Source organism: Mus pahari, chromosome 5, assembly GCF_900095145.1.
Source record: "Mus pahari chromosome 5, PAHARI_EIJ_v1.1, whole genome shotgun sequence".
In the NCBI taxonomy this organism is placed as follows: Eukaryota; Metazoa; Chordata; class Mammalia; order Rodentia; family Muridae; genus Mus; species Mus pahari.
In genome coordinates, this window is record NC_034594.1 from 136,040,593 (window position 1) to 136,051,620 (window position 11,028).

Below are 11,028 nucleotides of genomic sequence, written 5' to 3' on the forward strand. Positions count from 1 at the left end.
GTTCCGGCTTCTCCTTCCTCTGACACTCCTCCTTTGTAAAGAGGGTTTCCAACTTTAAAGAAGGCTTAACATCAATCATGACATCACCCATAGGATAGGCAATATGGTGTGGATTATCTTGCTTCTGTTCATTTTTATTGATGATGTTTTTTTTTTTTTTTTTTTTGTTAACCTTTTAAAATGTTACTATAAGAGCTGGGAGGGGAAAAAACAAAACAAAACAAAACAAACAGTCTCAAGGAGCTGATTGCAATGAGGGAAATGTCCATACTTAATGAATGAGCTCAGCCTTTGGAAGGACAGGAAGAATAGAACAGAGAGGGTGCCTCCCCTTGGATTAAAAAAAAATAGTAATAATTACAAGGTATTTAAAGTCTTAGAGTATGACTTATCCTGCCCTGCATGTTTTTATTCTAGAGAGAAAGGACAAGATGCTTCTAGGAGAGAAGCCAAGGGGAACAGAGAGTTTGCTGTCCATCACAATAAGACATGGAGCAAAGGGCTCTCTCTCAGTGCTCTGCCTGTAAACAAGGAAATCTGGAGGGGAGATTAAGTGCCTCTGGGAGGTTACTCTGGTCTTGGATACCAAAAGGACTGGAAGACGGGAGGATGCAGATGTGCCCAACATAAATAATCTGAAATTGGAAAGTAATGTTTAATTAAAAGAAATTAAAATTCTCCCCAAAGAACAAGAAAAGTTAATACTTTCACACATAAAATCTGTTGTTATCTCAGTCAGTTCAGGTTGCCATGAAAAAGTCCCATAGGCTGGGAGTTACACAGCAGAAATTTACCTCTCACAGCCTAGAAACTGGGGAGCTTTAGTGCCCAAGTGTGGGCCTATTCGGTTCTTTAAAAATCTGTGTGTGTGTGGGGGGGGGGTGGCTATGTTTTCTTGAGATAACAAGGATCATATTCTACTGTGAGGGCTCTACCCTCATAACCTCATCTGAACCTCATTACTTCCCCAAGACCCGACCTTCAAATATGTCTGTCTCACAGAATGTTACAGCTATAACACATGAACTGGATTGGAGGTGAGGGTGGGGTGTGAGTACACATTACTGCAGGAGAATTGCTCTGACCCAAAGAATTCACTCACATACTTTTAGAGGATTCCAGTTATAAGGACTCCGTTGCATTTTGCTTAAAGATTTATTGAGTCTTAGCAATTCTGGAAGTTTAGTACAGGTTGGAAAACAAGAAGATTGGATTCGAATTCAAGGAGTTGCTGGCCAAGTCTGTAATGTCAACCTGCAGTGCCACCAACATCTCACTGTGTTTTGGTATTTCCAGTATGTAGTCATTGTTTGTTTTAGATGGCAACTAAATTGCGCTCTGTTTGATGGTAGTATGCTCTTTTTTTCTTTCTTTTTAAAAGAAAATCATTGCCTGGATTATAAATCATGTGAGGGCTACCCTGAAATTACCTAGCATGCTTGAAGAAGTCCTGGGAGATTGATAAATACCTGGATGTAAAGAGGATCCCACAGGGGTAAATATCCAGGTTGAAAATTATGTGAATGCTATTTTATAAGAAATAACTCGTGTACAATTATTGTCTAGGCAAGTAAGAGCCCTAACAATCAGTTGCCTTGTCCTCTAACTGACCTAAAGGAAGTGGTAACAACTATAATTCACTTCCATTTCTTCCACCATCTTTGCCCTCCTTCCCATGAGTTAGAGGCATTCACCTTGCTGCAAAAACCCTGTTTCTATCAAACACTGGAGACCAATTATAAAATGACTGACACTAGCCTTTGCTCAACACCAACTGATCTTAACCTTCCTATCCTTTGACCACCAGCCCAAATATCCACCAATTTCCTGTTGCCAAACCGAGAAAGCTGGCTCTCTGGATGCAGAGAGGTATGACAGACAGTCTGTTCTCAGAGGATTTTATGTTGACTTGAAAAGCAAAATGGCAGGCATGTCAACCGAAAAGTAACAAACAGCAGAGAATCCAGTTAACTTCATGGCCGTCAGAGCCAGCGGTAGGCAAGGGGGGAGGACTGAGGTAGCATGTGCTAAGGTAGAGACACGACCTTCGGGAGCTTCCTTCTCTCAGGTCAGAATCTCAACATCCGTCTTCATTTTTAGCACCACTCTCTCTCCATTCTCTCCACTCTAGTAGTAGCACCAAATGATGACCACCATCTTCGTTTTCATACTTCAATTGTGTCTCTTTGTGGCCTAACAAAACATCCCTGGCCTGGCTCTTATCCATACACTTTACATCAGTGGTGCCTTCTCCTCTTGGAAGTCTTAACTTCCTGCTTTCTCTTCGCATGAACCTCCTCTACCAAGCAATAGACCTCTCTTCATTGTTTACCCAACTCCCAGAGTTTTAGCCCATGTTATGACCCCTTATGGCAATCTGTAACTTCTTATATTCATGGTTGGCATAGTAGACTGTTATGTCTGGAAGGCAAGGAAAGAGTCTGGACACTTAGTCTGACTTGTTAAGTGTGATATTGTGGCATCTAGCAATAGTACCCAGCACAGTTTAGGAATTTTTTTAAGGTGTACATTAAACTGGTTAGTGAAAATGCTCTTCACGACCTACCCAGTTCACACTTAGCTACCAACCATGGCGAGCCTTTCACTGTAGTGAACCTTATAAATGTCTTCAGATCTTTGATGTACCTTTTCACTCAGTGGCTTTCCATCAGAAATGGAACTCTTGAAGGCAAATGAAGTAAGTGTAATACCACAGTCCTAGTAGCTTTTAATAAATGTTAGACTCTGGTAATAGGGGCACTACAGAATTATTGACCAGTTTGGTCCTGTGAAGAAGGCAAAGAAAATCTTGAAAGATGGCTCAGTACCGCTCTTTCTGTGTTCTAAAAGACATGTGAACTTCAGGTTGTTTTAAGTCAGTCATCTCCAGGCACTGTTTGCTACTCCCTTCCCCTGGCAAAGAAAGCTCTGGCGAAAGCTTAGATAATTTCCTCTTGAACATACAGGAACATGACTGCCTACCAACCACTCCTAACCTTAACTAGATGATGAACCTTAACTAGATGGGGAATCCCTTCCCCAGGGATTTTCAAGTATCTTAACTAGCAAGGAAGTTGATGTACTGAGGGCATAAGAGAAAAAGAAAGTTACATTTGGGCAAAACTCCCCCTAAACTCCATGTGGGATAATCTTATTCCACAGAGTCATGTGCCCTGGTTTTAAGCACCCTAAGGAAGTCCTTGTTAGTAGATGCTCCTATCTGCCTGGGGTGGAGACTGTGAGAGAGACCTGTGTGTCACTGTGATTCACATCATGACCACATGTCCACACCCTAGCATCTGAAAGCCAGTGGAAGGAAGTCATGCTATCGCGAGAAGCCAGGGTAGAGGATGTGCATTAAAAAGGCTTTATTGATTGAGAAGATAATTAGAAGAGGATGTCGCTGTGTCAATGTCCCCTGGGGTACTCCCTCAGCGCCGGTTTTCAGTATGCTTCCCATGTTACATACATTTCTTTCCATATCTTTGGGCTTTTTCACTGCTTCAGTATCTCATGAAAACTTTCTGACTTTTCAATTCCTTTTAAGGAAGACTTTTTAAAGTTGTTTTTTGTTTGCTTGTTTGTTTGTTTTTAATTTTGAGATAGGGTCTCTCAATGTAGCTCTGTCTGTCCTGAAACTCCCTCTGTAGACTAGGCTGGGCTCAAACTGAACTCAGAGATCTGCCTGCTTCTGCCTCCCAAATGCTGGGGTTAAACGAATGAACCACTGCCACCCAAGTAAGGAATGATTTGGGCTTTTTTTAATACTATTTTTCAAAGTATGTGTTATGTGTATGAATGGGTTTGTGCACATGAGTGCAGGCACCTGTAGAGTTCAGGAGTGTGTTAGAAGATCCCCCTTGAAGCTTGAATTACAGATGGCTTTGAGGTCTTCAATGTTGGTACTGGAAAGCAACTTGGTTTCCTTGCAAGAGCATTATGGGATCTTAACCTCTGAGTGCCCCAATGGGTGATTCAAGCATAAATGGTAGGCATAAGAGCAACAACAGTACGTGGACTCAGCAGTGCACTCACGCGCGCACGCACACGCACACACACACACACACACACACACACACACACACACACACGGTCAGAAAATCCACAGCTGAACTAATAACAACAGGGCTATAAATTTCAAAATTCAAGGCAGATCCAACTGTCCACAGTGGAAAGACCCAGACTCCTGCATTGTGAAAGATTTACTTATTTGAACTGTCTGCATAGCCCACTAAAGCTGCTGAGACCTATCATCATCACCTGGTCGGATACTAACTATATCTGGTAACTCACTTTGACATATTAGTTGCTGGTGGGAGTTCCCAGATAATGGCTCATATGTCACTGCCAGCTGGACTTAGCTTCAAAACAAAGGAACATTTAAATAGGTATTTCAGACGTTTGAAATTTAAATAAAGCAAGGCAGAGTATGTAAGGCTCCAAGTGAAGCCAACTGGCACATTGCATTGGTTGGCATGACCAAACACCACATCAATGAGATCTTAAATCATTGTACAATTCAAGCATGGAAAAAAAATGGAAGTTAATGGAGACATTGTAGACAAATCACACAAAGAAAAAAAAAAAAACCCTTCCATTAAAATTTGAGTGTTTATACATTGACATTGAGACCACCCCAGTCCCATTAGAACCCAAATGATATATGTACCTTTGGAGCCATTTGTGGTGTATATTTCAAAGTTCTGAGCTGAGCCACTATGCAAGTTTTATGGGTCCCTCTAGAAAAAGAGGGTTTTTGGTCAGAACTGGAAAAATAGTAGCATAAAGCATCCAGTCACAACAGAAGAGAAGCCTGTTAGGTTCCAACCAGATGCCTCTTCCAAGAAAAGACAAAAAAACAATTTATTCTCCAAATTCAATCTGAAAGTCTAATGCTTAACATCAGAAAACTTTTTGTTCATGGAATATATCACACATGCAGACCTACTGAGGAAAACCTGGTTATCATTTTCTTTGTTAGGATTACGACTATCAAGTCAGTGAGTTTATCCAAGACCATCATAGGTTAGGGTGGAGAACATGAGTAACATGTATGTCACTGGCTTTCTGAAGGCTAACCTACTTCTCAAGGTTCCTTGAAGAAAATGATACAACTCAGAAGGCAGGTTTGCAGATGGCCCCAGACCATCACTGCAGTGACCCCTAGCCAATAAATCAGTTACTTTTAAGGCACCCAGCTATACCTATGGATTCAATGACTATTTTGAGTGTGTTTTTTATGGTCTTCAGCCAAAAGCTAACACAGCCTGAAAGTTTTTCAGTCTCAGAAAAACACGTTGGAATCTGCATCCCCCACTCTATTATTACACAGTTAGAGCAGAGTTCCCTCAGCTAAGTGTAATGGAATTGTGTTCTCAGCTTCGGAACATTTGACAGGTCAGTTTTGTATAGGTCTTCTCTTCCTAAGATCGTAAAACATCTCACATATGCTATTTCATTTATGTTCTACATGTTTTGGGTATAGCAAAGGAGCACTTAATACAATTTCAACCAAAAGGGACTATTTTAATATTTTTTAATGTGACTTATCAACGTCACATTTATCTAGTTAATTGCAGGGAATAATAACATCTAGTAATATTTTGGAAAAAAATTAGCCAATGAGTAGGTTTATTATTTCTTCCTTTTAATTAAAGTTTCTCTGGGAGGTATGGTGACTCCAGAGAGATGGTTCAGTAGTTAAGAGCATTGGCTGCTCTTCCAGAGGACTCAGGTTTGATTCCTTGCACACACATGCAGGTTCACAATTGCCTGTAACTCCAGTCCCAGGGGATCTGATGCCCTTTTCTGGCCTCTGTGCTCACAGACATACATGCAGGAAAATCACCAGACAGCTATCAACAATAACAAATATTTTTCTCTTCTTGTTCTGACCCTCTAGGCCACTACATTAATTACATTTTTCTCCCTTGAGTTGGTATTTGATTCAAACAATTTATCACATTGTAGCAGATTTCATACTAGTTGAAAGACTGAGCCAGTAGGATCTGACATTTACTTCAGCAAATACAGCCTTTTTGGGCCCAAGCACATTAAATGGCAAATGATGGAAACAAACCCTAAACATTTTCAAGGGCAATGTTTTGCGGTTTAGGCAAGCATCCTGGTTTAGGGCTTGCAGCTGACATCTAGCAGTCTGGCTACCCAACCCTGAAATGCTTTTCTCCGCTTGAGTTCAAGGACTCAGTGATCTTGAAAGAACTCAGAGGCTATAAAATGTTCCTAAGAACTAATAAGCAATGGAAGAAGTTGGGCGTGGTAGCGTATGCCTTTAAAGCCAACACTAGGGGGTGGAAAGAAGAGGATTGCAGACAGGAGAACATTCTAGGCTACACAGTGAAACCCAGTCTAAAACACCAGGAAAGGCAAAAGAAGAGAAGGGAAGAGAAGGATGGAATGAAGGAATTCTTTCAGGAGATAGGAGTTTTCCAAGTCTATTGCATGACATTTGAACTCAGAAACTGAAATAGGCATAAGAGCCTTCACCTCCATCTGATAAAGGTGTGATCCTGTGACTTTCATAAGACATGTTTTCTATAGGAAATGTTTGTGCATCTTAGAATTTTTGATGCCTTTGAGAAAATGAACTTCTGGCCCATATTTCTATTCCTCTCCAAATTCTCATTACAAACCTTTCTTGGAGTCATGGGAGCATAGATCTGATAATGGGGACAAGATAGCCGCACAAATCTATTACCTACCCATCACACTCAGCATCCTAGATCATATGCTACATCGTCAGTGTTCTCAAATTCCCAAGTTGTTGGAAACATCCCCCCTCCCAGCACCATGGATGGGAGAGACATATTCATCTGCTTTTATCTCGATTATAAAAGAAACAATAGGGTGTTCATGTTCACAGAGGGGTTAGATAATAAACATCAGAAAGCACAAGAAAACAAATGAAAGTGTGACATCTGTCAATATGATCTTCAACCTTAGGTCCAGTTATCCCGGGCTTATGAAATCAGACTGGACAGTTCCATGTTTAGCCCTTTTGTTTTAAAGAAAAACTTACTTTTATGTAGCAGAAGTGAAGATCTGCTCCCTCCTCAAACATCCGTTACACAGTACCTACTCCATACAGAAAAGTCTAGTAAATCGACTTCTTAGGTGGTTCTTAAAAATTAATCTACACCTTAGACATTTTAGGAAAACAATTGTACAATCTCTGCAGCCCGGAATGGTGATGCTCGAGCAATGTAAGGAGGGCATCTGCCTTGAACAGAGAGGAAAGAAGCAGATGCCCACAAGTCCCAACGCTTTACCTAAGCTTGCAACTGGTGGGATTCAAATTAAGCAGCAATTTAAAAAAAAAAAAAATTCGCAATTCAGATTTCCTATCTTGTGTTTTCTTCCTGACTATAAGAATGTATACTTAATGAACAACAGCAAAAAAAAATGGTTGGTAATTATGAAAGAAGAGTTCCTTCCAACAAGAAGTTCCCAGTTTAGTGACAGAAAAAAATTATGCCAGCAAGTAACTTCAACAAATGAGTTAAGTAAAATATCTAAATGAGGGTGTGTACTATAGAGTCGACATAGAGGGACCAACTGTATCTTGATAGATGAGGCTAAATGTTAGAAAAGAGTCATACAGAATGAGACAACTGAATGAGTTGCATTTTCAAAGAAAAAAAGTATGTATTTTGGCTAATTGGGGGGACTGTTTGTAATGAGTAGAGCAGAGTGATAAAAAGCTGTATGATTCATTGCTAGAATTTATTTTTTCCTCATTTTAATCCTAAGACAGAATCACTGTATAATTTTAGGTTCAGAGAAGTAAGTCTGTCAAGAGCGCAGTGTTAGTCAGAGACAAGATGGTGGCTTTTCAGCGTTGCAGGCACTGGGAGTTTGGGAGCTTTGAGGTGGATGGCAGTGGACTCTTCGCAGTACTCTCGGGCAGTTAGACTACAGCCTTTGGTGAATGGAAGTCAGTAAGGGTGTCCAGTGGGAGACAGTCCCATGAGCACTTTAGCCCGTCACATAAGATCATGGCGCCTGCGCAGAATTCATCTTTGTCTGGGCATGAAACAAGTGCCTCGGTTCTAAGACGAGGAAAAGGTTTAGCATGAGCAATGTGCGTTGTCCCGCGGCTTTAATGCTTAGGGTGCTCATGCCTCTGATTCCCAAGTATCTACCTTGACCCTGCCCATCACCCGTACCCACCCCCACCCCCCAACCCCCATATTCTCTTGTATCCTGTTCTGGTGTTGTTGTTGTTGTTGTTGTTGTTGTTGTTGTTGTTGTTGTTCTCAGAGGTTTTTTTTAATTAGATGTTTTCTTCATTTACATTTCAAATGCTATCCCCTTTCCTAGTTTCCTCTCCGAAAATCCCCTATACCCTCCCCACACCCCCTGCTCCCCAACCCATCCTGTTCTGTTTTGAAATCTCCAAAGCCTTGTATCCCAATCTGTGAAGTGTATCTGTAGCTAAGTCACTATCGAAAGACATGTAATGGTTTTGTTTGTTTGTTTCAATACAAAAGAGATCTGAAATATTTTCCAAAGGGTGCAGATTCATCTCCTAAAGGCCCATGTTCACTTCTATAAGCAACAAACGGTCACACAAGTCGTGATTGGCTCGAACCTGGCTGGATGAGCCTTACCCTCTTGTGTTTCACCTGAGACCTAGTGAACTTCCTGGGCTCCCGGAGTGCCTCACTGTAAGCATTCTTATTCATAAAAAATAATTTCCCGAACCATAAAATCAGATATGTCAACTCACTTCCTTTTTGAAAAAGAAAATCACCACAGGATGTGTCTAGACTGCCAGCTTCTCTGACATTCAAATATCATTACAGGCATGTGTGCGAAGGGCCTTGAAGTCCTTCTGTTTGTGTTGTGAGGCATGCTGGCACTTCTCAGCATGTGGAGGAGTAGTAATAACAATTTAATTCTAAACAAGCCAAAGAGAGCCTGCCTCTACTGTTCATAAGCTAGGCACCACTCCTTGTCACCTTCTATTTTTTCTATGTAGAGATGGGCAGGTCCTTGGGGAAAATCTTTCCTTGGTTCTAGACCCCATAGCACCCCAGCATTCTGAGAGCTAATTACAGAATATCTTTTTGGCCCTTATGTGGAGGCTGGAGGCGCTTTGTGTAAACCAGAGCCTCTGAATGGAAGAGGGAATGGAGAGAAGTGTATACAGACACTCAACGAATCCTCATTTCAAGGTACTAAGGCATTTATTTCTGAAATGGTTTTGTTAAAGGTTAAAAATATAGATGGGGGACTTTATTAATGTTTTTTAGAAAAACAAAACTGTCTTTTCATTTCATAAAAGAAGTCTTTTCTGTGCTGAAATTGGCAGTCAGTCTGCCTGGCATTTATCTCCCGTGTAGAAAGTGCTCTGTCAGGCGATCTGTGACTAACAATAAGCTGAGAAACACACCACAGACGTCCACTGTATTTTATTTGGCAGAGAGGAATTATTTCTCAGCACAAAGTATTTGCAACTGGCATCTCGGTTAAACAAGAAATTACAACTTTAAAAGCTCTATTTATCATTAGCTGCAAAAGTGCAGACTTCGCTGTCAATTAACCTGACAAAGGATTAAGGACCATCACCAAGAAATCACAGGCTTGGCAGCCAGGGTCTCACAGAAGGGGGTACTGGAAGGGGCTTGGCCAGGGGCTCCTTCTCTAGAGACCCTTTGGCCCGTCCATTCCACTCTTCTCTTACAGCTGTGGGTTGACTCCACCATTCTCTCTCTCACTTTAGCTTGGCTAGCTGACACTGGGGGACCAGCAAAGATGTGAGCACTGTATGCCAGCCATAGCTTATGGTCCACTGGCTGAATCCAGTCCACAGCAACTTCCCTCTGGTTCTGCTCTGAATTTATTCTGATGGATGGTGTAAATCAGAAGTACAGGATTAATTTCTGGAAGTTAATGAAATAATAAGGTGCTATTTCTCTCAACTGCTCCAAGAGGCTAAACAAACAAAAAACAAACAAGCAAACACCACCACCACAAAACAAACAAACAAAAAAAGCAAAAAAGCTGATTTGAACAAAGAAAAGATCTTTACTGTGATTGATTCTAGTTAACCTCTCAATCCCTGAGTGGTGCCTATCGATTAGTGTGTGGTCACATTCACCTACCTTAAAATGACTTAATGCCTCCAGAACAGTCACATAAAGAAGTACTTTGCTATCACCTGCTAGATTGTCACTTCTCTTAAGTGGCTCATGGTAGTACATAAAAGACATAGATATAGCAAGATACAGGGACATATTTCTATATCCTTAACATGTTATCTGATGACATTTCATAGATTTTGGGTTAGTAGAATCTTGTGGACTGTTAAAATAATAGATAGCAAAAAGTTTCTATTTATCAAAAGACATTAGTTACCATTTTGAAGGGACTAAGGACTATAGCCCTGTTCCAGAGGACTATATTCAGCTCACGAGAACGTGATCAGCCTGTAGACCTGAAACATTCCAATCTCTCCACACTCCTGAAAGCTGCAGATACATCTTTCAGGGGTTTTCATACACACACCACATTATTATTTTTGNATTATTATTTAATGATCTACTACTGCCAACCTGGCAGTATAAGAAATTACAGTGACCTAACAAGTTGTAGTTTGCTAATACTANGGGTACATTTGAAGTTGTTTAAAATAAAGTAAATACAAAGAAAATAAACCTGTGCTCAAATATAATTGTTTATAACTAATATGTAGCACAGCTTATATATTATCTGAGTTTTTGTTCTCCTCCTCTATAATCTCTACTTTGGTTATTTTCCCTTTTCCTGTTCTCTTTTCTTTCTTTTTTATAAATTAGTTTTCAAACAAAAAAAAAAAAGGAGTACTTTGCTTTCTAGTCTTTCAGCTATTTAAACAATGTCTAATTCTTAAAAGCTGGTTATATAATGGTAATAGTTTTTCTGAAGAAACATAGATAGATAGATAGATAGATAGATAGATAGATAGATAGATAGATAGGATGATAGATAGAAAGATAGATAGAAAGATAGATAGATAGATAGATA

At 40.3% G+C, this 11,028-nt stretch overlaps 1 protein-coding gene across 2 annotated transcripts in view; it reads right to left on the minus strand.

Moving 5' to 3' along the window:
- The window catches only part of Prrx1 (paired related homeobox 1), a 69,596-nt gene that overhangs the window by 24,357 nt on the left and 34,211 nt on the right, over positions 1–11,028 (minus strand). The gene's annotated exons all lie outside the window — the stretch shown is intronic.